The sequence below is a fragment of the Zalophus californianus genome, chromosome 7 (assembly GCF_009762305.2).
Source record: "Zalophus californianus isolate mZalCal1 chromosome 7, mZalCal1.pri.v2, whole genome shotgun sequence".
In the NCBI taxonomy this organism is placed as follows: domain Eukaryota; kingdom Metazoa; phylum Chordata; class Mammalia; order Carnivora; family Otariidae; genus Zalophus; species Zalophus californianus.
In genome coordinates, this window is record NC_045601.1 from 104,043,492 (window position 1) to 104,069,800 (window position 26,309).

General features: G+C 43.3%; 1 protein-coding gene across 1 annotated transcript in view; it reads left to right on the top strand.

Moving 5' to 3' along the window:
• The first annotated feature begins 462 nt into the window (after positions 1-462).
• Positions 463-26,309, top strand: part of ADGRF5 (adhesion G protein-coupled receptor F5) — a 102,487-nt gene continuing 76,640 nt past the window's right edge. Inside the window, exon 1 of the mRNA XM_027601275.2 lies at positions 463-680. The gene's annotated coding sequence lies outside the window, so the exon portion shown is untranslated. The remainder of the gene's footprint in view (positions 681-26,309) is intronic.

Below are 26,309 nucleotides of genomic sequence, written 5' to 3' on the forward strand. Positions count from 1 at the left end.
TTCCAGGCCTGCTCTGACCTGCCTTTCTTCAGTGGCTCTGTAACACGACATCTGGACTGTGGCCAGAGAATGATTCAGCCCAGGGGGAGAGGACGCGGGCATCCTTTTTTTTTTTTTTTTTTTTTTTTTTTTTGACAAGGGCATCCTTGACTTTTGCAGAGTTAAGCACCTGGAGAAATTTCAGGAAGAAAGCACTTGGTGAAAGGTAAACCTAGCTGGACCATCAACTCCCTGTCTGCTGCTCTGCTCATTCACATTTTCATGGGTCTTAGCATGTTTATTCTCCTCTTTCCAGTGGCCAAAGGACAAGTTTAAATTTCTTATTTCCTCTAGGGAGCCTGGAGAAAGGCTACAGGCACCAAATACAGGAAATCATGTGGAGAGGATCTCTTATTTATTACGGTTCCCATATTACTTCCCCTCCCCCAGCCTCCGCCCCCACCTCCAGCCACACTGTGTCTTCCAGCTTTTTCCTGCTGCACAGGAGAGAAGGCAGTTCACCTCTGCTCCCTGAGGTCTGTGTGAGCCCTGAGGATCTGAAGTCTGGTCTTGTGAAACCCCACCCTCCTGTGGTTGTGTGACTGAATGGGAGACCCTTGAGCGTCACCTCACCGAAGAGGTTCTTGAGATCTCTAGTACTGGGTCAAATTTTAGGAGGCTGCAAACCACAGAAGAGAAAGGTAGGTCCCTGAATTATTTTGGTCTGTCTTGACGTGAATCAAGCTGCTCTGAAGTAGATGTGTGTGTCCATATGGCTTCTCTAGTTGGCTGCGGGTTTTCAACATGCGTGTCTTGTTGAGATTTACTGATTAGTGGGCTGCGAGAAAAAATTGTGAGCAGGGAGGTGACATTTGGGTTTTTTGAATTTGAACGTCTTTGGATAAAGAATGCTAACTAGCATGGTACATGAAGCTGATTCTTATTTTCTTTGGAGGGCAAATATTAGAAGTTACATGTTTTTGGCTTCTGCATAAGGGGTAAAAGCTTACTGCCTGCTTTTTCTTTTCAAACATAGACGCCTACCATGATTTTTTTTTATTTCTTTCTGAGGTGTGCTTGTTTTGTTTTGTTTTGTCTGTTTGCTTTTATTTATTTATTTATTTATTTATTTATTTATTTATTGAGTTAAGAATGTACCAGAGTTCACAGAGGATTTTCTCACAGAAATAGAAATAGGTGTTTCTAATTTAGAGTAACTGTAAGTTATAAGTAAATGAACAAGCATTCTGTTCATGATCTGGTGGACTTCCATGTTAATTTTCCATGTTTGAAAATATGAAACAATTGCTCTCTCTGTGGTTTCCTGAAATTAGACCTGAGTAGTGACAGTGTCTATCAAGTGATGGCCGAGAGGCTGATTTTATTTATTCTGTTATGATACCTGGCTGCCGGGATGGTGCTCACCCCTTAGCTGGTGGCTTCCTTTGGTCGCTATTGAGAATCAAGATGATATGTCAACTGAGACCTGGAGAGGGGTCAAGCTTTATTCAAATAACAGGACATATTTCTCTGGATTATTTTTTTGCCTTTTATGTTGATATTGTTGCGTTTTGGTCTTCACAGCTAGCCCTTCCTCTGGGAGAAAAGTTTTATGGTGGCTTCACAGAATCTCAGCCAGTTTACAGCCATTTATTGAACTTTGGCTATTCTTCCCAAGCTTATTTAGTTCAGATGCTCATAATTTCTTGCCACTTATGAATTCTACCTTAGCACAGTCTCTTTCCATTCCATCCTCCATATCCTACTACAGGGTTCTTGGGAAAATGCAATTCTGATCATGTCACTCTCCTCAGTGAAATATGTCCTCTGCATCCCATTGCCTACATCCTTGCTACCTAAAGAGTAGTCCGTTCTGGGACCAGCTGCATCACACATCACTTGGGATCTTGTTAGAGATGCAAATTCTCCATTCCCTTCCCAGACTTAGTGGATCTGTATTTTAATCCGCCCCCCCAGGTCCCTGGGGGATTCATATACACGTTAAAGTTTGAGAAGCCCCAACTTCTCAAAGGAAGGCAGACAAGACCTTCTAAGTTTGTTCTTTTTCATCCCATCCAGCCTTATGTCTCATCACCTGTCTTTCTGGCTATACTGAACACCTTCTGTTCCCCAAGATGTGAGAGTTCTAATGCCTACCTACATCTCTGTGTGCTGTTCTCTCTGTTCAGGAGGCCACCATTCATCTTCTCCCCCCAACTTCCACTGCAGCCTAATTAGTTACCTCTTCATCCCCTCATCCAGTCTACCTCAGACCAAGGGTCTCTCAAGTCTATGCTTTATGGCACTTGGTGAAACGCTTCTGTCATAGCCCTTAGCACATTATATTATGACTGCTATGCTTATTTTCATCTGTGAGGGTTATTGGGCTTTTATTTCTGAATCTAGAGCTCTTGAAGCAATGCCAGGTGCACAGCATGTGCTCAATCAGTGTTTATTGAATTCATGAAGAAATGAATGAACAAATGAATGGATATATTGACTAAAGAGCCCAAATTAATTACCAGACTGAGATCTATAGTTGGAAGTTTTCCAAGGAGATTGCCAATCCCCATAATATTTTCCCATACTGTCTTTTATGAGACTTTGTTGGATTTTTTTCACCAAGTATTTTGAGTACTCACTGTATGCCATACCTTTCAGAGTCTATTTTTTTTTTTTTGGAGAGAGAGAGAGAGCACACGTGAGTGGGGGTGGAGGGGGCAGAGAGAGAGGGAGAGAGAGAATCTTAAGTAGGTTCCATGCTCAGCATGGAACCCAATGTGGGGCTTGATCTCATGACCCTGATATCATGACCTGAGCCAAAATCAAGAGTTGGACGCTTAACCAACTGAGCCACGAGGCACCCCCAGAATCTATTTCTTTATGTCTCTATGGATAGCTTCTCCCATTAGGTGTTTCTCTACCAGAGCCCCTCCTGTCCACCACTCTAAGTCAGAGACTTACTCATTTTTCAGCAACTATGTACTGAGAACCTGACACATACCAGACACTGTGCTATATGGTTGGGGTATGATGGCAAATGACACAGATGTGAGTACTGCCTCCATGAAGCTCCCCTTACAGAGAACACATTCTTTATCATCCTCTATCCCTCTTCTCCCTAAAAGGTGTTAAGGAAAACTGAAGTCTGATCTCTAACAAATATTGGCACATCCAGGTAAAGGCATTGGGCACTAGAAGGCAGTGTGATTTAGCAGAAAGAAAGCTGGATTGTACTTTGGGGCCCCGATTTAGTCCTGTACCTGGAACTCACTCACCATGTGAATGAGGGTGGGGCCACATCTGTTCTCTGAACTTTGATTTTTCTCTAATGATGAGCGAGATATAGAGCTATAAGGAAGAGAAACTCCTGCCTTCATGAGCACATAGAGAAGATGATGTCTAGGGAGTCTCTGCGCTCACCTTCTCTCATGCTGCATGATTATTTGAAAGGCACTGCTCTGTAGTACTGAGTCAAGCTGACAAAGAAGAGATCTTAAGGGAGTCATCGCATTATTCTGCTAAGTGCTCAGCCAGCAAGCACAGTGTGGCAAAGGCTCCTAGGGAGCAGTGCCCTGCGGCTTGAAGAGACCCACTTGACATTAGCTGTGGGGTATAGAGCTGGTTGAAGTAAGGCAGCTAAGGAAAGAGACTGTGTCATCCTCAGGCAATCTCTGTCTTTGGAAAGCAGCCAGAAGGGAAGAATGCACCTCTACCAAGTACTACAGGACAAATCTAAAAGCTTCCAGACATATAGCCAGTCCCTGAACCTCACTGTGGCAGAGCTACAAAGATTTCTTTTTTCTTTTTCCACCTAAAGATTTGTTTCTTAACCGGACATCACCTAGAACAAAATGTTAGGCAGGGCGTGGTATACGTTGTCCCCATGCCCCTTCCATGGGGCGCATGGACAGCTGGGAGGAAACCAATACCTTCTCTTTATTCTCCAGACACAACCACAAGCTTAGTCTGAAGCAAACTGCTTGGGCAATCTCAGGTAATGACTCTTTCCATCTTCAAACCCTCTTGTCTTGCTCCCTCATCATCTGGAGCTTCCAAAGGAAATGCCCTCTAGACCTCCTGGATTCCTTCTCGCTTCCTGTTACTCATGCATCTCTTTGCCTCCATACTTCCTGCACACCCGCCTTGTCGATAGTCACCTTTAGGCAGCCACAGTGTTTTCTGCTGGTCATTTCCTAACCTTTCAAATTAACATTAATCTCTATTAGTAAGCACAAGTTGTAGCAACAAAAGGGAGGTCAGCCTGCATGTGAGGTTTCTAATGACCTCCTGCCAATCTCACAATGTACCTGAGATCAACCTTGGCTGTACCTGGTCAACATTTCTTTTTTAATCAGAGGCATGTGGTGGGCTAGAAAGAGGCAGACTTGGTTTTGAATCTTCCTTCTGCCACTTCCTTTCATAAGTAGCTGTATCTTGCCAAGTCTTGGTTTCATTTCTGGAAATGCAGATAATCTTTAGCACACAAGGTCGTAGAGATTAATTAGCTTCAGTACCTAATGTGTTGCCTCAAGACCTACATCAGCTCTTAAAAGAGGAGGCTGGCCAACATGGTGAAAATGAGAAAATTGTCATTTGCAGACTCATTGAAGGAATCAGGAGATATTCGAAGTAAAAAGTTGGTCTCATAGCCCATGGAGGTTGCCTTCAAATATTTAAAGATCGTTCCGTGTGGGAAAAGAAGTCGACAGAAGATTGATGAGTGGAAATTATAGGGTAACAGGTTTTAGTTCAATGTGTGGAAGGATTTACCCACCATCAGGACTGTGTAAAACCGGGTGAACTGCCTTGCGGCATGGTGAACGCCCTGTCCCAGGCAGTGCGCCAGCACCCTGTTAGCCCATGGCCGGGGTGTTCCCGAAGGGATGCCCGCACAGGGTGGAGTCCGGGTGATGACCTCTAGGTCCTTCCCGCTCAAAGCTACCAGGAGTCTTGTGATGTCAGGTTCCCAACCCAAGCCACCAAAGGAGGGTTGCAAAAAAAAATCATCAGGGCTGTAGAGTGATTATAGCTGCATTTGTACTAGCTTGCCCAACGTATCTGCAGCGATCATTTCTAAATAGGGTCTTTGCCACAACAATAGAGCTACAGTGGACTTCCAGGAAAAGCAAAAAAGAAATGAGAACAATGAGGTGGGAAAAGTTCACCCCAAACCACTCTTCTTGGGTTACTCTTTAACTAGATAGTGGGTTCCTTCTTGTGCTGCAAACACATTCTTATTTGATGGAAAATTGCCACATTTTGGTACATTTTCTACCAAACTAGGTTCAGGCAAGTAACAGCAAGACTCAGCTTTGTAACTTTATGGATATGTATTCTTAGCTATTCAGAAATCTGATTTTTAAAAGTGCAAAATAAATGGTGCTATTCTCCTCTAAATCGCAGGGACCATGAGCGGGATACATGATTCTTGTGGAAAGAGGAGAGCTGGCTGGGACTGTCTGCCTGCTCTGAGTTGAGGTCTTCAGCCATCATTCCCACCCACCTTTCCTTTTCTGCTAAATGAGCCACGTTGATCACAGCCTCTCTGCCAGTTAGGGACCTGGAGACTTAGAGTAGGGAGAATTTAGCTCAGGTGGGTCCTAGGTGCGTCATCTATTGCTGGGCTACCCCGGACTTCTTTGCTAATAATTTAGCCTTCCGGACTCAGAAGAACTGGCTGATCATGTGTTTTTGAAACCTCACACCTTCTGCAGTCTCTTGGGCAGCAAGTCGGTATGCCATGCTCGCTTTAGAATCCCAGAGCAAAAGAGTAGTGGTCGTTTCCACAGAAATGGGTATCAGCAAATGCTACATTTTGTCAAAGCCAACCGAAACTGTGATATATTTTATTCTCCAGGTTTACTTACCTAGGCTTGTTATCTTAAAAACAAAGTTAAAAAAAATCCATTTGAAATATAGTCAACTGTGCATGGCAAAATCATAGAAACCCATGCAGACCAGTGTGTTTATTTTTAGATGCACATCAGCTTGGCCAGCATAGCAAAGCAACTGTCTAATGTCCAAACTGTGGCCCTGGGAATTTCCTCTAACAAGGCTGTGTTTCCGTGCATTGTTACTGTACAAAGGGCAGGAGGCCTGAGTGGAAGGCTCATGGTAACCCCTCCCAGAGAGAGATCTGGAACCTGTCATTCCCTCAGTCTACATGGTCCTGAGTGCCGGGGTCAAAATGGAGGTCGCCCGCCAGCTTTGGGCAGATGCAAATGAGTAGACATGTATGATTATTTCATCTAAAAATATCCTGGAGACCAGGGATTTCAAAAATAAAGGCTCAGCTTTCTTTTGGCAGCCAAGGATCTAATCCTCACTCGTGCCGTGAAGTGGATTCTGTTCCAACCCAGAAACAGGGATGTCATTCAAAGATCCTGCATTTGACCACAACTATTAAAGGTTTTATAGTAAAAAAGCATCCATGCACATACATACAGCCACACACACACACACACACACACACACACACACACACACAGAGAGAGAGAGAGAGAGAGAGAGAGAGAGAGAGAGAGAGAGCAGGTATCAGATATTTATCTGAATCTCCCGGATCTTTGCTATTATCCTAGGTCAGTATCTGTTCCTTGATTTATTTATCTAAGAAATGGGTACGACAAACCTCATGTCCTATTAGTTTTGGGGAGAAATAAGGTACAATATTACAAATAAACTGACTCAAACTAGACTTCTGCGAAAAGTTTTGCATTTGGGACTTAATATGCTTTGAGCACCTTACAAGAAATTACTGTCAAAATATTTACCATCAAGTCTCTAGGGATTTTGGTTGTTGTTTTGGGGGTTGCTTTTTTGTTTTTATTTGTTTGATTTATTATTATTATTATTATTATTATTTTTTGCCACTGCAGAAAAAGAAGCTTGGTCTGTTTCTTTATTGGCAGACTTTGCTCATTGAGTTGTCTTGTCTTTGTCAAGCTGTCCCTACCGATGGGGAAGGTTACTGCATCAGTACTCAAGGTTGCAACACTCAGGGTTGTATCTGGGGGTCACTGTGGAAGATGAAGGGGTAGGTCTCAGGTCAGCATGTGGCGGCCCCTACCCACTGTGTGTAGGGTCTGCGTCCTGCATCCCAGCAGCCTTGTGTGGGGATGGGGCCCCTGCACAATCAAAGGCCTGAGGGACCAGGGGATTGCCCTTACACGTGACAGGCCTGAGCTGGGATTGTGGGACTCTGCTAGTAGGTGGATGTCCAGCCCCTTCAGGTCTGCAGATGCAGGAAAAGGTGTTCTAACCCTTGGTGAAAATGCGAGAATGTTGTTAAAAACGCCTTTATGGATTGTTTTGTTTGCAAGTGTTTATTATCAGACACCCCTCAGGGGTTCACAGGGCAGGTTGTGAATGTCCGAAGTAGGGCCTGGGAATTTCCTTCTACAAAGGCCCTGCTTCCTCTCTTTGTTAGTCCTCAGAGAACAAGTGGAAGCATTACTAGAGATCCTGACTTAACCCTTTCTCCTGTCCACCACTCCCGTGTCCCCACATCACAGAACAATCACGCTTCCAGCCTGCTAAGAAGCAGAGAGATTTCGGGGTGTGTGCACTTGCAGATTTGTGTGTGCATGTATGTGTCAGTGTGTGTGTTGGTGAGGAAGAAATAAATAATAAAGCACAAAGCATGGCATTTTAAAAGCTTTCATTCAGTATCATAACATGCACCCAATCATAGTTTAGACCAGGAAAAATTTGTACTTTCTTTATTATATATGCTTTCCTATGAAAAAGGCTGACCCAGTTTTAGTTCCCTGTCCCTGGGGCAGGACACTTCTAGAATGATAGTTGCTGTTCTCATTTGGGATCCACTTATTGCTTAACGTGGGGCACCATGAGTTGAAGATCCTCTAATCAACCCAGTGGTTTATTGACCCTATGCTACATACCTAAACTCTACTGGCCACCAGGGAAAACAAGTTCTGCCTACAAGAAATGTCAAGAATATATAACATTTACACATGTATACAGACACTCATGCATTATAAGTGAGGATGCCAAGAAGCCAGATAACTGTATAGTCTAAGTCTGGGATGATCAGAAGAGATACATGAACCCTCACCCAGCTGGAGACTCTAATATCCCCAGAGACATTTTCACAGTGTCTGCACTGTCCACAAATCTCCAAGCACCAGCATAACTGAGTGCATAAATGCACATAGACACACGTACAATGCAATCATGCACACATACACACACATCACTCCCAGGAGAGAGCTTTGCCTTCCCAGAGGAAGTAACTGCCTTGCTTTCTCACACCAACTCCATGAAAGGATTAGCTTCAACACCCATCTCTTCCTCCTCTTTCCTGTCTGAAGAGATGACCTTTCCCACATCCAGAGCTCAGCTCTCCTCGCCATCCACGCCCCCACTTCCCCTATGATCCTCTGTCTTGTTTCTCATATTCCTCATATCAGTGAGATCATATGATAATTGTCTTTCTCTGAATGACTTATTTCACTTAGCATAATACCCTCTAGTTCAGTCCACATCATTGCAAATGGCAAGATTTCATTTTTTTGATAGCTTCATAATATTCCATTGTATATATATATATATATATATATAAAACACATCTTCTTTATCCATTAATCTGTTGATGGACATCTAGGCTTTTTCCATAGTTTGGCTATTGTGGACATTGTTGCTATAAACATTGGGGTGCACGTGCTCCTTCGGATCACTACATTTGTATCTTTGCAGTAAAAACCCAGTAGTGCAATTGCTGGGTCGTAGGGTAGCTCTATTTTCAACTTTTTGAGGAAGCTCCATCCTGTTTTCCAGAATGGCTGCACCAACTTGCATTCCCACCAACAGTGTAGGAGGGTTCCCCTTTCTTCGCATCCTCTCCAACATCTGTCATTTCCTGACTTGTTAATTTTAACCCTTCTGACTGGTGTGAGGTGGTATCTCACTGTGGTTTTGATTTGGATTTCCCTGATGCCAAGTGAGGTTGAGCACTTTTTCATGTGTCTGTTGGCCATTTGGATGTCTTCCTTGGAAAAATGTCTGTTCATGTCTTCTTCCTATTTCTTGATTGGATTATTTGTTCTTTGGGTGCTGAGTTTGATAAGTTCTTTATTTTTATTTATTTTTTTTTAAAGATTTTATTTATTTATTTGAGAGAGAGAGAATGAGAGACAGCATGAGAGGGGGGAGGGTCAGGGGAGAAGCAGACTCCCTGCTGAGCAGGGAGCCCGATGTGGGACTCGATCCTGGGACTCCAGGATCATGACCTGAGCCGAAGGCAGTCGCTTAACCAACTGAGCCACCCAGGCGCCCGATAAGTTCTTTATAGATTTTGGATAATAGCCCTTTATCTGATGTGTCATTTGCAAATATCTTCTCGCATTCTGTTGGTTGTCTTTTGGTTTTGTTGACTGTTTCCTCCACTGTGCAAAAGCTTTTTATCTTGATGAAATCCCAATAGTTCATTTTGCCCTTGCTTCCCTTACCTTTGGTGATGTTTCTAGGAAGAAGTTGCTGCGGCTGAGGTCGAAGAGGTTGCTGCCTGTATTCTCCTCAAGGATTTTGATGGATTCCTGTTTCACATTTAGGTCTTTCATCCATTTTGAATTTATTTTTTGTGTGTGGTGTAAGGAAATTGTACAGTTTTATTCTTCTGCATGTGGCTGTCCAATTTTCCCAACACCATTTGTTGAAGAGACTGTCTTTTTTCCATTGGACATTCTTTCCTGCTTTGTCGAAGATTAGTTGACCATAGAGTTGAGGGTCCATTTCTGGGCTCTCTATTCTGTTCCATTGATCTATGTGTCTGTTTTTGTGCCAGTACCATACTGTCTTGATGATTACATCTTTGTAATAGAGCTTGGAGTCCAGAATTGTGATGCCACCAGCTTTGCTTTGCTTTTTCAACATTCCTTTGGCTAATTGGGATCTTTTCTGGATCTGTACAAACTTTAGGATTACTTGTTCCATTTCTTTGAAAAAAGTGGGTGGTATTTTGATAGGGATTGCATTAAATGTGCAGATTGCTCTAGGTAGCATTGACATCTTCACAATATTTGTTCTTCCAATCCATGAGCATGGAACGTTTTTCCATTTCTTTGTGTCTTCCTCAATTTCTTTCATGAGTATTCTGTAGTTTTCTGAGTACAGATTCTTTGCCTCTTTGGTTAGATTTATTCCTAGGTATCTTAATGGTTTTGGGTGCAATTGTAAACGGAATCAACTCCTTAACTTCTCTTCCTTCTGTCTTGTTGTTGGTGTATAGGAATGCCACTGATTTCTGTGCATTGATTTTATATCCTGCCACTTTACTGAATTCCTGTATGAGTTCTCGCAGTTTTGGGGTGGAGTCTTTTGGGTTTTCCACATAAAGTATCATATCATCTGCAAACAGTGAGAGTCTGACTTCTTCTGTACCAATTTGGATGCCTTTGATTTCTTTTTGTTGTCTGATTGCTGTGGCTAGGACTTCTAATACTATGTTGAATAGCAGTGGTGAGAGTGGACATCCCTGCCGCGTTCCTGACCTTAGGGGAAAAGCTCTCAGTTTTTCCCCATTGAGAATGATGTTTGCTGTAGGTTTTTTATAGACGGCTTTTATGATATTGAGGTGCGTAACCTCTATGCCTGTACTCTGAAGGGTTTTGATCAAGAAAGGATGCTGTACTTTGTCAAATGCTTTTTCTGCATCTATTGAGAGGATCATATGATTCTTGTTCTTTCTTTTATTAATGTATTGTATCACATTGATTGATTTGTGGATGTTGAGCCAACCTTGCAGCCCAGGAATAAATACCACTTGGTCATGGTGAATAATCCTTTTAATGCACTGTTAGATCCTATTGGCTATTATTTGGTGAGAATTTTTGCATCCATGTTTATCAGGAATATTGGTCCCTGGTAATTGGTAATTCTCCTTTTTGATGGGGTCTTTATCTGGTTTTGGGATCAAGGTGATGCTGGCCTCATAAAATGAGTTTGGAAGTTTTCCTTCCATTTCTACTTTTTGGAACAGCTTCAGAAGAATAGGTATTAATTCTTCTTTAAACGTTTGGTAGAATTCCCCTGGGAAGCCATCTGGCCCTGGGCTCTTGTTTGTTGGGAGATTTTTCATTACTGCTTCAATTTCCTTACTGGTTATGGGTCTGTTCAGGTTTTCTATTTCTTCCTGGTTCAGTTTTGGTAGTTTATATGTCTATAGGAATGCATCCTTTTCTTCCAGATTATCTAATTTGCTGGCATAGAGTTGTTCATAATATTAAGTCTTGCCAGGGGTTTATCTCATTCATTCTTTCAAAGAACAAGCTCCTAGTTTCATTGATCTATTCTAGTGTTCTGTTCTATTGGTTTCTATTTCACTGATTTCTGCTCTGATCTTTATTATTTCTCTTCTGCTGGGTTTAGGCTTTATTTGCTGTTCTTTCTCCAGCTCCTTTAGGTGTAGGTTAGGTTGTATATTTGAGACCTTTCTTGTTTCTTGAGCAGAGCCAATTTTAAATGTCACCCAATGACGTCCTTTTGAGGGCCCCCCCATCCATGTGCAGAACTCACCTCTCTTCTAGCTGTTCTCACAGCACTTCCCCAAGCTTCTGTTAGAGGCCTTGTGTATTTGTATTCACAGCAATTTCTCACATGTACATTCTCCCTGGAGGCAGGGATGCCATCTTATTCATCTTTGTATTCCTAGCCCCTGGCATGGTACCTGGCACAGCAGGTTTTCAATCAATGTTTGATAAAAAATTGGGAATGTGAAAGTGTCCTTTCACAGACATTTTGGTAAGCTTATACCTGAGCTTAAATAACAACTGTACTGTTTTGCAATGGATGTCTTAGGAAGCTTTGATTTTAATATAATTTTTTAAAAGATTTATTTATTTATTTATTTATTTGAGAGAGAGGAGGGGAGGAGGGGCAGAGGAAGAGGGGAGAGAGAATCTCCAGCAAACTCTTCTTTGAGCATGGAGCCCAACACAGGTCTCAATCCCAGGACCCCGAGATCATGACCTGAGCTGAAATCAAGAGTCGGACACTCATCCGACTGAGCCACCCAGGGGCCCCTGATTTTAATATAATTTTTAAAGCTAAGCTATGCACATTTAGAATACTAACAGTACTTCACTTTTCCCAAAAATTGAAATCACAATTCTTAACACTTCCTTTTTGAGTTTTTAATCCCTGTTTAAATGACAACTTGGACTTCATGTTGAATTTAAATTTCCCCTCGGGGAGAATTTCTGAATGTGTCATGAATAACAGTGTATTTCCATGCACCTGAAGTGGGGTGGCTGTTTTGGCGTAGGACTGACAGTTTGTCAAGGTCGCCGCTTCAGCGGGAAGCTGGCGTTACATAAACTGCACCTGCAGATCACTGGAAGCCAGAAGTTGACTTGCAAATGTGCCTGCAGGAGGACTGTGGAGGCCACAGCAGAAGGAGCCTGAGCCCTGAGTCAGCGCAGAATCCAGCTGACCTGCTGTCTTCCAGGGGCGTGCAGGGCAGGACAGTGCTTTGAGGACAGAGCCTGAGGCTCACCCAGCTCTGCATCCTCCCTGGGCCAGGAAGAGAGAATGGGTGAACTGCTCTTTATTTTGAAGAATCGCATCCTTTTAAAATCTCTATGTTGGGTTTTTGTGATAACATGTGTAAAATATTAGCACAGAAGAACTAGCCGCTGCCTGCAGACAAACGGACTGGAGCACTGATCAAAATGCTGATTGCCAGGCTCCACCTGGCCCTATTCCCACCTCTGTGTGCAGGCAGGTGGGAATGGGGGCAGGGAAGGGGCCAGTCTGTAGACTACGGGCTTTTCAAACAGCATGTGAGATGGTGCTTCCAAGGTCTGATGCACATTGAGCTGTGCATACGTCACAATATTTAGAAAATATCTGCCAGCTTGTGTTGAGAAAAGTGTTTACGCTGGTGGAGTAAGGGGCCCCTCCCTGCATTCCTCTGGGTAGGTTAATAGTTTTGCCATCTGGACTCATCTTTGCAGGGACGTCTTCCTGCCAAAGTTGTAACCCTTCTTTGAGCCACGAGTTTGGAGGAGACTCCTACACTGCTTTGTACCATCGCTCACACCATCACGTGTTTAACTCTTGGTGAGTTTATGTCTGGGCAGCTTGTCTTAGAGCACAATAAAGTGCAGTGACAGGAGCTGGGTTTGGGGCTCAGATTCTGCCTCAAATTCTTCAATTTGTTTGCCCTCCAATCTGTATAGTTTTTAAATGAGGCTAGGCAAGTTGATGAGCTGTTCTAAGCTTCCCTCTCTCAGATGGGAATAACTAAGTAGTTCATAGTAGGTCTCAAGAATTGAAAATTAAATGAATTGTGCATGAACAATTTCTTAAAAAGCACTCAGCCTAGACCCTGTGGCAGAGTTGGTTCTCCCCCAGAGACAGCAATTAATAATAACAACAAAAAATATCATTGACACCAGCAACTGAGGAACAGAGAGATTAAATAATTTGCCCAAATTTACATAGCTAGTAAGTGGTAGGACTTGGACTTGAACCCAGGTACTCTGGTGCCAGAGCCCATGCTCTTAACCTCTTATAGCACCTCCGATCCTGTGACATCTCGATGATTCATTCATAACAAACATTGAGCACAAGCCTATTCTGTGCCCAACACTGTGCTAGGTGCCAAGCACTCCACAGTGGAGTCCTGGTTTGGGAGCGAGAGTGGGGAAAAGGGGATCACAAATAGACTATTCTAGCGCAGTTCAGTAAGGGCTTTGACAGAAGGCAGTGAGGGGCAGAGGTGTACACACAACTAGAGGGAGTCAGAGGTGGCCTCTTGCGGGGAATGACTTTGACTTGGACCTTGAAGGACAACGGGAGTTAAACAAGTGAAAATGGAGGAAGGAGGCTGTTCTGGGCAGAGGCTGGAGAACACAGTGCTTGCAGGGCACTGAGGGGGCTCAAAGGGGGAGAGGAAGGTAAGGACAAAGTGTCAGAGGGAGATGAAGCTGGATAGGTAGGCAGAAGCCCTAATGATTAAGGCTTTTAGCTGAAGGCAATGTGTCATTTTGAGACCTGGAGAGACTCTCCATGAACTAAGCCAGCAGCTCCCCTATCTGTCAATGTTTCTCTAAACATACGCGGAGCTTTTGATTCAACAGACCTAGGCCTGGGGATCAGGCAACAGTATTTTTTCTAAAAAAAAATCATGCTGTATCTCAGTGGTTATTAAACTTTTGTGTGCCTCAGAATCACCTCCGGAGAGCTTGTTTTAACATTGATCACTGGGCGCACCCCCGGGATTTTAGAACCCGGAGGTCTGGGTGGTCTCAAGAATTGGAATTTCTAGCAAATTCCCGGGCGGTGTTTGTGCTACTGGTCTGTGGTCCTGCAGAGCAGAATTTATGATCATATAGCCAAGAACTTAGACCAAATTATTTATTTGTGTGATTTTTTAAATTTTTTAATTTAAATTCAATTTAGTTAACATATAGTGTTTTACTAGTTTCAGAGGTAGAGTTTAGTGATTCATCAGTTGCTTATAACAGCCAGTGCTCATCACATCACATGCCCTCCTTAATATCTATCACCCAGCTACCCCATCTCCCCACTCCTTCCCCTCCAGCAACCCTCAGTTCCTTCCCTATAGTTCAGAGTCTCTTAATGGTTTGCCTCCCTCTCTGTTTTCATCTTGTTTTATTTTTCCTTCCCTTCCCCTATGTTCATCTGTTTTGTGTGATTCTTTTTTTTTTAAAGGAAAGTTTTTTTTGTTTTTTTTAAAGACTTTATTCATTTATTTGTCAGAGAGAGAGAGAGCACACGTGCACACACACAAGCAGGGGGAGCGGCAGGCAGAGGGAGAGGGAGAAGCAGGCTCCCCACTGAGCAAGGAGCCCAATGAGGGACTTGATCCCAGGACCCTGGGATTGAGACCTAAGCGAAAGCAGACGCTTAACAGACTAAGCCACCCAGGCGTCCTTGTTTTGTGTGATTCTTAAGCTGCATTAAATTTTGAAAATTTGTCTAAGGAAGAATGGCTAAATCTCTTACCTTCTTTTCTCTAATGCTCCTTTAACTTCTGAATATTTCTGTAGTTGAAGAAAATTTAATCCAAAACTTCCCAAAATTCTGGTTGATTTTGATCTGTAAGTGGTCAAAATATGGTGACTTGTAGGTTTCATTGGAATTTCAAAAATCAGCCCTTTGAAACTTCTGTTTGCAAAGCAGGAAGTCACTGTTGTCCAGAGCAAACACTTATGTGAAGAGCTTGCCCCTTTGGAGGGCTTTAGAGCCTCAGCTTTTGAGCACATTTCTCTACCTTTTAAAACAGTTTGAATCTGAGTCTTTACAGAATGGGCTGTGAATGTGGAAATAGGCGATCGGTGTCTTTGAGTGTGGCCGGCTGGCTAAGGCCAACGTGTATCACAGCTGTTGTTATCTCCTCCTGGATCGATAACAGGAGGAGCAGGAAGAGACACAGAAATGCAGTCACCTCAAACAAGGGAGGAGTGAAAGGATGGATGGAGAAGGAAGGATCCTGGAAACTTCATGTTCTTTTTTGTTTACCAAAAAAAAAAAAAAAAAAAAATCTACCTTTTTAAATGTCGTGGTCACAAACATAAGTTTTCATACCAAATATTTAGAAGAAAAAGATTGATATGATAAATAGCAACTGGCCAAATTAACAATTATTAACATGAGTGATGGATCAAAGTGAGGCTCCCAGGAGCAGAAATAAATTCAAATCACAAAAAAAACAAGTTTCTCTGAGGGTTTGATGACCCATCCAGTAGCTTAAATTCCTCTATCTATGGTGTTAAGATAAAAAAACACCATTCTGAATATCTGGGAGCATCTGGACATCCTCAGCCATCCAAAGCAGATTCAATTCCATTAACAGTCTCTGTTGCATTATAGAAGAAATGGGCTAAACATACATTTTAGGATTTTTTCGATACTATCCAATTTTGACCCTTAGTTTACCAATGAAATAAATTAGTGGAGCTCTGCATTCCATATCCTCAAAACAAAATTCAACATTTAATGAAAGTCACCTTTGAGGGGCGCCTGGGTACCTCAGTCGTTAAGCATCTGCCTTCGACTCAGGTCATGATCCCAGGGTCCTGGGATCGAGCCCCGCATCGGGCTCCCTGCTCCGTGGGGGGCTTGCTTCTCCCTCTCCCACTCCCTCTGCTTGTGCTTGCATTCTCTCGCTATATCTCTCTCTGTCAAATAAATAAATAAAATCTTAAAAAAAAAGAAAGTCACCTTTGAGTTTTGAAACGATGAGTTCAAAGGGAAGTTACTAAAAATAATTGAAATTAACAGTAATTGTATAAAAAGGAAATACGCAGAAAATGACTTTGATTGAGCCCAAGAAACAATACATTTGTATTAACTTGCTCTTTCCCCTCATTTATTTAATTTCCACATAGGGATTTTAGTTGAAGTCCCCCAAATTTATCAATTTGGTTGTCTGCTCAGTTGCTCTGAGCCTCCACAAGCTCACGGGGCAGCCAGGGCCTTCCCATTTCCTGATGTCCCCACCACACCTTTAGGCTACCTTGGTTCCACCCCCTGCAAGCATTCAATCCAGACAGTTGGAGCTTGACCCGTCAACACCTATTAAAGCAAAACTTCCACCCCTACAGGTAGAAAAGATTCACATACACACACACACGCACACACACACACACATACTCACTTTAATGCCTTTACTCTGCTTTGTATGGCTACATAGCATTTTTGCTCATCGGGTATATATAGAACTTATTTGCTTATTGTCTATATTACTGGCAGAAATGATGGTGTCAAACACTAACTGAAAAACTGTAGGCAGTTAGGTCAACAGGGCATGAGCAGGCATGAAGAAGCCTGTGGTTGCCTCCCCCAGGGTACAGAGGGGCAAGAAGGTTGATATTGGGGTGTCAGAGGAGTCTGGCAAGATCTGCGGCTGGGGTAGAAGGAATTCCCCAGAACTGGGGGGAGAGTGGAGGAACACAGCCACCGCCCAAACCGCAGCCTGGAAGGAAAAGAGGAAGCAAATACCTGGCTCCTTGTTCTTTCCATCCTGCAGTCTCCTGCTGGGATCTCCCACCTTCCTGTTCTTCTCATTGCCCTCCAACCCGACAAGGCCCTGTAGGATGTGGGGTCGGCCTCCTGGGCACAGAGCAGGGAAGAGAACCCCAACTAGAACGTAAACTCCTAGGGGACAGTTGTTTTAGTTACTGCTTATCCAGGGGGTAGGGTAGTGTCTGGAGCATTGGTTTTCATCAGTATTTGCTGAATGAATGAATGATGCATGGCTTAGAAGAAGAAACATACGAAAAGAGGATTTGAGTAACATAGAGTGTATGAGGCAAATCCACACATCGTTGCTATTATCATATTTAAATCCATCCTTGCTCATAATGCCTTCATGGGAAGGGATATTTTGAGGGGCAGGCAGACCTGGAAGAAAAGAATGAGAGGATACCTGGCATCTGATCGCACACATATTAAACTCGTAAGTTATCCGGAAGTTCACTTTATACATTTCTAAAATCTTGCTCGCCGCACCGCTGGGTTTGACGAACGATAGATGGCCCCCAGTGCTGTCCAACCAGCCGCACAACTACCATGGTCTGAAGGCGGTGCTCTGGGATCCACAGATGCTAGAGTCCAGGGAGGTTTCGGCCCCCCAGCCAACCCCACCCCAGTAAGGACACGGGGCCTCGGACACGAGGTAGTTCTGGGTTCCATCCTCTCCAGATCAGCTCTGAGATGGAGTTTCTTTTCTCTCTCTCTCTCTCTTTTTTAAAATTTAAATTCAATTAGCCAACTTATAGTACATCATTAGTTTCAGATGTAGAGTTCAATAATTTATCAGTTGCATGTAACACCCAGCGCTCATTACGTCATGTGCCCCCCTTAATGCTCATTACCCAGTTACCCCATCCCCCCACCCCCCTCCCCTCCAGCAACCCTCAGTTTGTTTCCTATAGTCAAGACTCTCTCATGATTTCTCTCCCTCTCTGATGGCTTCCCATCAGTTTTCCCTCCCTTCCCCTATGGTCCTCTGTGCTGTTTCTTATAGTCCACATATGAGTGAAAGCATGTGATAATTGTCTTTCTCTGCTTGACTTATTTAGCATAATTCCCTCCAGTTCCATTCACGTCGATGTAAATGGCAAGATTTAACCCTTTTTAAGGCTGAGTAATATTCCATTGTGTATATATACACTGCATGAGATGGAGTTTCTGTCTGTAAAATGGGACAACAATGGCTCCTCCCTCTTGGAGTTGCGGAGGCTCACTTGGGGCTTGACCCCCACTGCCTGACAGGGTGTAAACAGTAGTAACCAGAAGGATCATTTCTTGTGCAAGACGCAGTCTTTAATCTTGAGAGTGGAAAGTGGAAGGTGCTGCAGAAGCTCTGCTTTCTATGCTGGAGCCATTCCCAAGCCTTCTTGATTAGAGAAGGAGTCAGGAGGTAATAGGACAGCTGGCCCCGGAGGATGGCTTCACCCCCGACCCCAAGCAGGGCTTCCTGCTTCCTTCCTTCAAGTCAAGTGAGTCTGAAGCTGGTTTCCCTTCTGACCCCTGGTCAGAGCCACACACCACACTTTTTTTTTTTCAGGTGGCCTGTGCTGAGAAAGAGGAGTGTGTGGGTCCTTCCTTCCTCTGGCCGGGGAGCGGTCTCCAGATGGAGCTGAAGTGAGGAGCATGTGGGGGCCTCGGGGAAGGGGGAAAGGCGAGGTCAGCTTCCCTTAGAGGAGATGGGAAATGCCTTAGTGAGTCTTGGGATTCACATGGACTTCCTTCTCCAGCTCTCCCCTACTTCTCTTTGTAGTGGCTTCCTCCGCCCCCTTTGGGTCTGTATCCCTGAAAGGACTGCTCTCAGGTTAAACAGATGAGGCTAGTGAATGAAGAGAGAAGGAGCAACCCTCAGACACAAAGTCTCCCAGTCTTGGGTGAGGAGTTTGCAAGAGACCCTTTGGACTTGGGGGCCCCGAGGGTGGCATGTGGGGAGACCCCCTGGGTGCAGGCAATAAGGTGGTACACAATCTGTAGAGAATTTAAAATCAATAATAAAACCAATTATCACCACATGATAGCAATTCCAAACACTGTCAGTGACAAAATATTCTTCCTAAAATAATCTTTTGTTGGTCTAACTTCTAAACAGGGGCTGACATCACTGGTGAATTTCATTAATATAAGCTCCTAATGATCATATTTTTAGTCCTTATTTTTAAATAAAGATTGTATTCTACATAAAAGTTAATTTCCTAAGCTCTCAGTCATATCATGACTCCTGATGCAAAGGGACTCAGCTGCATGTGCTTGTTTCCTTGTAAGTGTCTGAGCTTGTTTGAAGTGTCTCTAGCTCCTGGGCATGACATGTCCCCACGTTTGAACAGAGATTAAAAATAAACAAGGTTAGCACAGTGGTTGTACAGACAAAGAAGCTGAATGGAGTTGCTTCAACTCTGTTATTCTATGGGACCACATGGAATTTTTATTTATGTTTAAAATTTTAAATCGGTGAAGGTGTTGCCTGGGTGGCTCAGTTAGTTAAGCATCCAACTTTTCAATTTCAGCTCAGGTCATGATCTCAGGGTCCCGGGATCGGCCCTACAATGGGCTCTGAGCTCAGTGAGCAGTCTGGTTGGGATTATCTCCCTCTCCCTACTCATGTGCTCTCTCTCTCTCTCTCTCTCTCTCTCTCTCAAATAAATAAATAAATCTTTAAAAAGATTTTTTTTAAATAAATAAAATTTAAAACAGTGAAGTAGAGTACAACCTGCAAATTATACTCTTTTCATTTGGTAGACACAAAATTTACCTCCCCCTTAAATGTTTTATTGAATTTTAATTTTTTAAAAGACTTTATTTATTTATTTGTCAGAGAGAGAGTGAGCACAAGCAGGGGGAGCAGCAGACAGAGAAACAGGCTCCCTGCTGAGCAAGGAGCCCGATGCGGGACTCGATCCCAGAACCCTGGGTTTATGACTGGAACTGAAGGCAGATGCCCAACTGATGGAGCCATCCAGGCACCCCTGAATTCTAATATTTTAAAGTGAAATGTTTTCTCTTTTAGCTGTTTTAAATCTGAATAATTTAATCAAGAAAATAAAGATTATTACTGAAAATAATGTTTTCATATACAAGAGGGAGGCGTCAGTAAGAGATCTGGTGCAGATGTCAAATATGCTAGATGCCTCCATGGTCCAGAATACCCTGCCCTGACTGCCACCTTCTTCATTCTGATTTTGCAATGCAGAGAAGTAGGAGTGTGTGTGTGTGTGTGTGTGTGTGTGTGTGTGTGTGTGTGTGTGTGTGTGTGTTAGTGGGTTTAGGGAACAAATTCTCTCTTTCAGTCATTTCTTGGTTCCTGGAAAATTTCGTTTTAAACATACAAGTATACTCAAATATTGTTCCTGTTAGTGCATGTAAATAATCCCTGGGCAGGCACCTGATGTAGAAGGTGACTCTAGCACTTAAGAAGAGACAATATGGGAGCATTTCTAACTGTAAGTGATCCAAGGGCCAGAGGTCATTCATAAGAGTGCCCATATTTAGAGAGAGCTCAGCAGGTTCAAATAAATAGTCCCAGACAAAAGTACGCTGAAATGTGTACACATACTGTCACGAAAAGCACAAAGGCCCGATCTTGATGGCCCTAACGAAAATGGAAAGTTGAACAGCATTAGAGGAATTCAGGAAAAGACTAAAAATAATACGTGGTTTTCCCTCTGTTAATGTTCCAGGTCAAATGAGGCGAACTTAAGGGGTGTGGGCCTGGAATAATCATGTAATTGTTGATATGTAACTGTGTTCTGTGTGCTATGTATCAGGTCTAAAAATAGTTTAGTGGTCCCTAGAGGCAGACTTTAATTCGTAGAAGGCAATGTAGTTAGGAGAGGTCTTGAACTTGGAATCTTGGATCCCTCATTGTCCTGGGATGGACTATTGGATCTGTGGAAGGATGGGCAACTTTCATGAAACACACAAAACAGGATGACCGTGTGTCTGACAGTAGGCCATTTCAAAGGGCAGAAGCAACCACCACGAACATTGTTCCCCTAATCTCTTACACGTTTACTTCTGAAAAACTCAAAAAGTACAGTCTAGAATCCAGAGCACCTTGCCTTTGGGTTTACCAACTCAACTACCAGGCAGACTAGAAGCTCAGACAGACTCTGAGTTTGCCATAATGGTATGGGAAATGGGAACAGATCAGTGAGTAAACCGGGTGCCAAAACAATGCCATATCCACGGCTTAGATTTGGGGAGACAAGAAGTCAGTAAATCTATGCATAAGCCACTCAAAATGAACAACTAATGCTTTTCCCCAACATTAAAACAAATAAGTTGTTTTGAATAGGAGCCATTTTTCTGAGTAATACAGGCACTATCGGGAATTATGTGCCCTTAACATTTTCTTTAAAAGTAACTTACTACAGGGACGTGTGGGCGGCGCAGTTGGTTAAACGGCCATCTCTTTATTTCAGCTCAGGTCATGATCTCAGGGTCCTGGGATTGAGCCCAGTGTCGGGGTCCCTGCTCAGCACTGAGTCTGTTTGTCACTCTCCCTTCCTCTCTGCTCCTCCCCTCGCTCATGCTCTCTCTCTCTCTCTTTCAAATAAATAAATAAAATCTTTTTTTAAAAAAAGTAATTCACTACAGGTAATTTAAAACGTGGTGTTCTTGATCTAACAAGATATTGCTAAGTGTGGACTATTTGGGTTCCCCAAAGCTCAGTCATGAGCTCTGTTGTTTTTTCAGCATTCCATGTCTCCATGCTTTTCAAAGACACATTCTTCCTTTCCCCAGGGAGTTTAACTTAAAAAGTTTTGATTAATTTTCATTTGTGCTTCATTTTCCATTCTAACCACTGCTGCCCCCAATTTTATGCTTCTCCTCAACGGGGCTGAATTTCAGAGCCTTTGTTGTTCTTCATAGACATAGGCGTCAGCCAGTCTTTCTGATTTCTTTCTCAAGCAAACACTGTCATTGTGCCTGACATATTATGTATTCTTGAAAGGACATTTAAAAAGAATACATTCTTCTTTTGAAGAATTGAGAGAAGTGTTAGTCCAGGGACATAACTGTTAGACGTGATGTAGGAGCCAGGAGTGGTGACTCTGGACGAGGTGAGATGTATACTTGTGTGGGGGGCAAGTGGGGGGCAAGTTATCACAAAGTGGCCTTCTCTGGCTGACCAGAGCTGATATTGGCCTATTAGTGTTACCTCCATATTGCAGGTCTTGGCAATTTTATTGAGCATCTGTTATGTGCCAGGGATTTCTAGCTGTATCTCCGAAATTACTTCCACTCTTTGGCCAAGATGGTGGAGTTCCTTCCCGTCCATCCATGTACGGGGACTCCTGTAACCCTATTAACAAGCAGGACGTCATGCAGGGGGGCATTAGTGTGCACGGTGTATTAGCAAAACCATGCTGTGACCTTGCTTTTGCAAGTACTGGATTCCCCTCCTGGTGTGTATCTAGCCAGCTAAAAAAGGGATAAGAATAAAACCAGTCTCCCCTTGATCCATGTATTCATTAAACAAGTATTAATTGAACACCTACTATGTTCCTTTTCACTGTTACCTAGTGTTTTAGTTCATATTATCTTTTATACTCCCATTTCCAAGTTAGTAATTTTTAACTAATTTTTTAAGAGAGGGAGAGAGAGAGAGAGAGAGAGAATGTGTAAGTAGGGGAAGGGGCAGAGGGAGAGAGAGAATCTTAAGCAGGTTCCATGCTCGGTGTGAAGCCTGATGTGGGGCTCCATCCTGCAACACTTAGACCATGACCTTAGATGAAATCAAGAGTTGGATGCTTAATCAAATGAGCTACCCAGGCACTCTAATGAATAATTTTTAAAACTAATAGTTTAAAAATAGTTTTTAAACTTCCAGTTCTTTTTTTTTTGAAAGATTTTATTTACTTATTTTGACAGAGAGAGATAGACAGCGAGAGAGGGAACACAAGCAGGGAGAGTGGGAGAAGCAGGCTTCCTGCGGAGCAGGGAGCCGGATGAGGGGCTCGATCCCAGGACCTTGGGATCATGACCTGAACTGAAAGCAGACACTTAACGACTGAGCCACCCAGGCGCCCCATAAACTTTCAGTTCTTGAGTTTCAATTTCCTGCTTTCTTAAATATATCCCTAACCCAGGTGCATGGATGCCATATGAATAAAAATTAGGGAGTCCGTGAATTTGAATGAGAAAATACCTTTATTTTCACTAACCCCCGATTATAATTTAGGACTTCCTTTAATTAGGAACTTAGGCAAAAAACCACCACAGTATTAGCTGTACCTATGAATTTGTCACCAATAGAAATCCCAGGTACTTTCATATCACATTACTAGGGTGCAGATCCTCAAACTCCAGTTTACTCTTATTACTACTTAAAATTGTGTGGTTATTAAACCTGCCTCATTAACTCTTTTAATTGAATACATTAACAAAGAAGTAAATATATTACTAAGCCCCATTATGTTTTGATACTTTGATAACTATATTGCAATGTCATTATTTTCCTTTGTAATCCTGTGCATTTAAAAACATAATTCTGAGAAGGATTGATAGTCTTCACCAGATGGCCAAAGGAGTCCATGGCACAAAAAAATTTTTACCCTATTTTACTAGTGCTCTCAGCCAGAGTCAGTGAAATACAAACTTTTTCAATCTTTATACGTCTAAAAATATCTTTATTTTGCTCTTGTCCATGAATGTTCTTCCAAATATGGAGCCAGATGATGTCACCCTGGAAAAAAAACACAGGTGAGAAAAGACAGTGGGATCCTGGACCAAATGTGGGGCACGCCAACTTCTAAAGATCAGCGAGAGGAAGAAAGGCCCTGAAGGAGTTAGAGAAGAGGAACCGGGGGTGGGGGGTGGAGGGCGGTAGGAAGAACATCAGAAGAGTGGGTGCCCACAGAAGCTAGAAGAATATGGGGTTTCAAGGAGGGAGTGGCCAACTCTGCCCAGTGGTGCTGCAGGTTCAAGGAAGGTGAGAACAGCGAATAGCAAATGACGGTGACGTGGAAACCATGGTGAGCTTTGTGCAGTACGGTTGACCCTTGAACAACATGGATTTGAACTGCATGGGTCCATTTATACATGGATGCTTTTTGAGAAATACAGTACATTATTGTAAATCTATTTTCTTCGCCATATGATTTTCTTAATAACATTTTCTTTTCTCTGGCTTACTTTATTGTAAGAAGACAGCATATAATACATACAATATACAAAATATGTGTTAATTGGCTATTTATGTAATCGGTAAGGCTTCTAGTCAAGAGTAGACTACTAGTAGTTAAGTTTGGGGGAAGTCAAAAGTTATTTGTGGCTTTTCAACTGAGCGGGGGGGTCAGTGTCCCTAACCTCCACATTGTAAAAGGTCAGCTGTCCCGGTAGAGGAAGACTGGTTTGACTGACTTAGGGACCAGAGAAGAAGAGTGAGAATATGGAGACAAAAATCTATGTGTTCAGCTCTTTGCTCAAGTTTTGCTGTAATAGGGAGCAGGAAAACGCTGCAGTCAATGGAGACAGAGAGAGAGCGACATATGTCAAAGCAAGGCTTGTAAAGGGAGTTTCTGGAGCATGTTTGTGTGCCGCTGGGACTGATCCATTGCTGAGGAAGTAAGAGGAAATGGGACCCAGAGCCAAGTGGAGGAAGAGGTGGGCCAGCAGGAGGAGCAGGGACACGTCTTCTCCGACCAGAGGGAGGGCCAAAGAGGGCAGTGCAGATGCAAGAGGGGGTTGAAAGTTTGTGTGTAGGAGGATGAGCGTTCCCATTTGATTGCTTCTGTTTTCTCAATGAAGTATGAGGCAAGGCTACTACAAAGAGTGAGGAGAGAAGAGAGGGTGTGGAATGGTCATTCTGAGGAGTGGAAAAAGTAGCGTAAATAATGGGACTGTCAGGCTATGTGACTGTAGCAATTCCACCAACAATTAGCAGGATGTTGTCCGTGAGCTGTCGGTCTGCTCCCAGACACGGTAAGAACTGCCCTTTGAAATCCTTTCCCCGTATTCCCCACTTTTCTCTAGCCTCATTGCCCTCCTGTTATCTTGACTCTCTTCCATATAAAAGCTTCTTTGAGGACTTAAACTAATTCATGCTTCTACATAACTCATTGGAAATAGACAATATGTCAACTTTTCAAAGGCTTTTGAGTCAGAGTAGGGCTGTGCCTTCACTTAAAGCAATTTGTCCCCAAAAGTGTAATTTTAGGCGTTAGGGGCAAATGCATGTAGGTTTTTCTGTTCTTTCTCAAATCCTGCCACAAAGGTGACAGCCTATACTACCGATGTCACCTGGCCCCATATTTTCCAGACCATCATGGTGCCATTCACTACACTTACAGTTCAGCTACATCCCAACATGTTAGAATTATTTAACTTTCTCCCATGAAAGGATATAGGTGCTGGAAACATTGGGCTACTTTATGATTTAGGGCATCATTTCGGGCACTAGTTAAGTTGTGAACCGAACATCCTAAAGAAAGGTCTGCAAGTTTAACACAAGTTTAATATCGTCTCTTTCTCTACTCAGAAATCACCACTCCATCCTGCCATTAGGTACAGGGATAAGCACCCTAACTGTACCGTGCAGTTGTGTCGGTTTAGAGGTAAGAGGAGAGAGTGCTGCACAGTATCCTGTGGGGGCGGGGGGGGGGGGGGACAGGCACCGGGGCACAATGTTGAAAGTCCTGCCTGGGAAGACAGAAGGTCTAAATTCCAGTTCTGGCTCTGACACTGATGGTGCTGTGACCTTGGTTGCCCCCCAATGTCCCTCTGCCCGTAGAGAGCTGGAATGAATGATCACTGGGCCCCCATAGTATAACACTCTTTGATTCTTACTTTTATCCTGGCATGAACGACTCCTCAACTCATATTTATTTAGTGGTTTTGGCATCATGGCTGTTCACTGATCAACTTGATAAAATACGAGGGAGAAAATACCTCTGTAATCAGAGGCAAACATGGGGGAAATTTTCTTTTGGGGTCAGAAGTGCTGCGGCCCTGAAAACAGTAGGGAGCAATGGAATCTAGATGGGAATTGCCCTTATGGGGACAGGGTTTTGCAAGTCCAAACTCGGGGCCGCTACATGTTTGCAGATGACGCTCCCTGTTACCTGAGGTGTCCGATATCTGCGGATGCAGATCAGATGCACAACAAAGGACCAGAGATTGGAACAGGAGTGGCCACCCAGTGTGCATGGACAGAAGAAGACGTGCACTCTAGAGGAAATGCAGCCCCCTTCTAAAGAGATTAAGATAAGAAGGAATACACATGTCCCCAAATAACGGGCTCTTCCCCACGAGGCTGACAGAAGTGTGGGGGAAAGGGCTGAAGGAGGAGGAGTCAATAACAAATTTGGTCA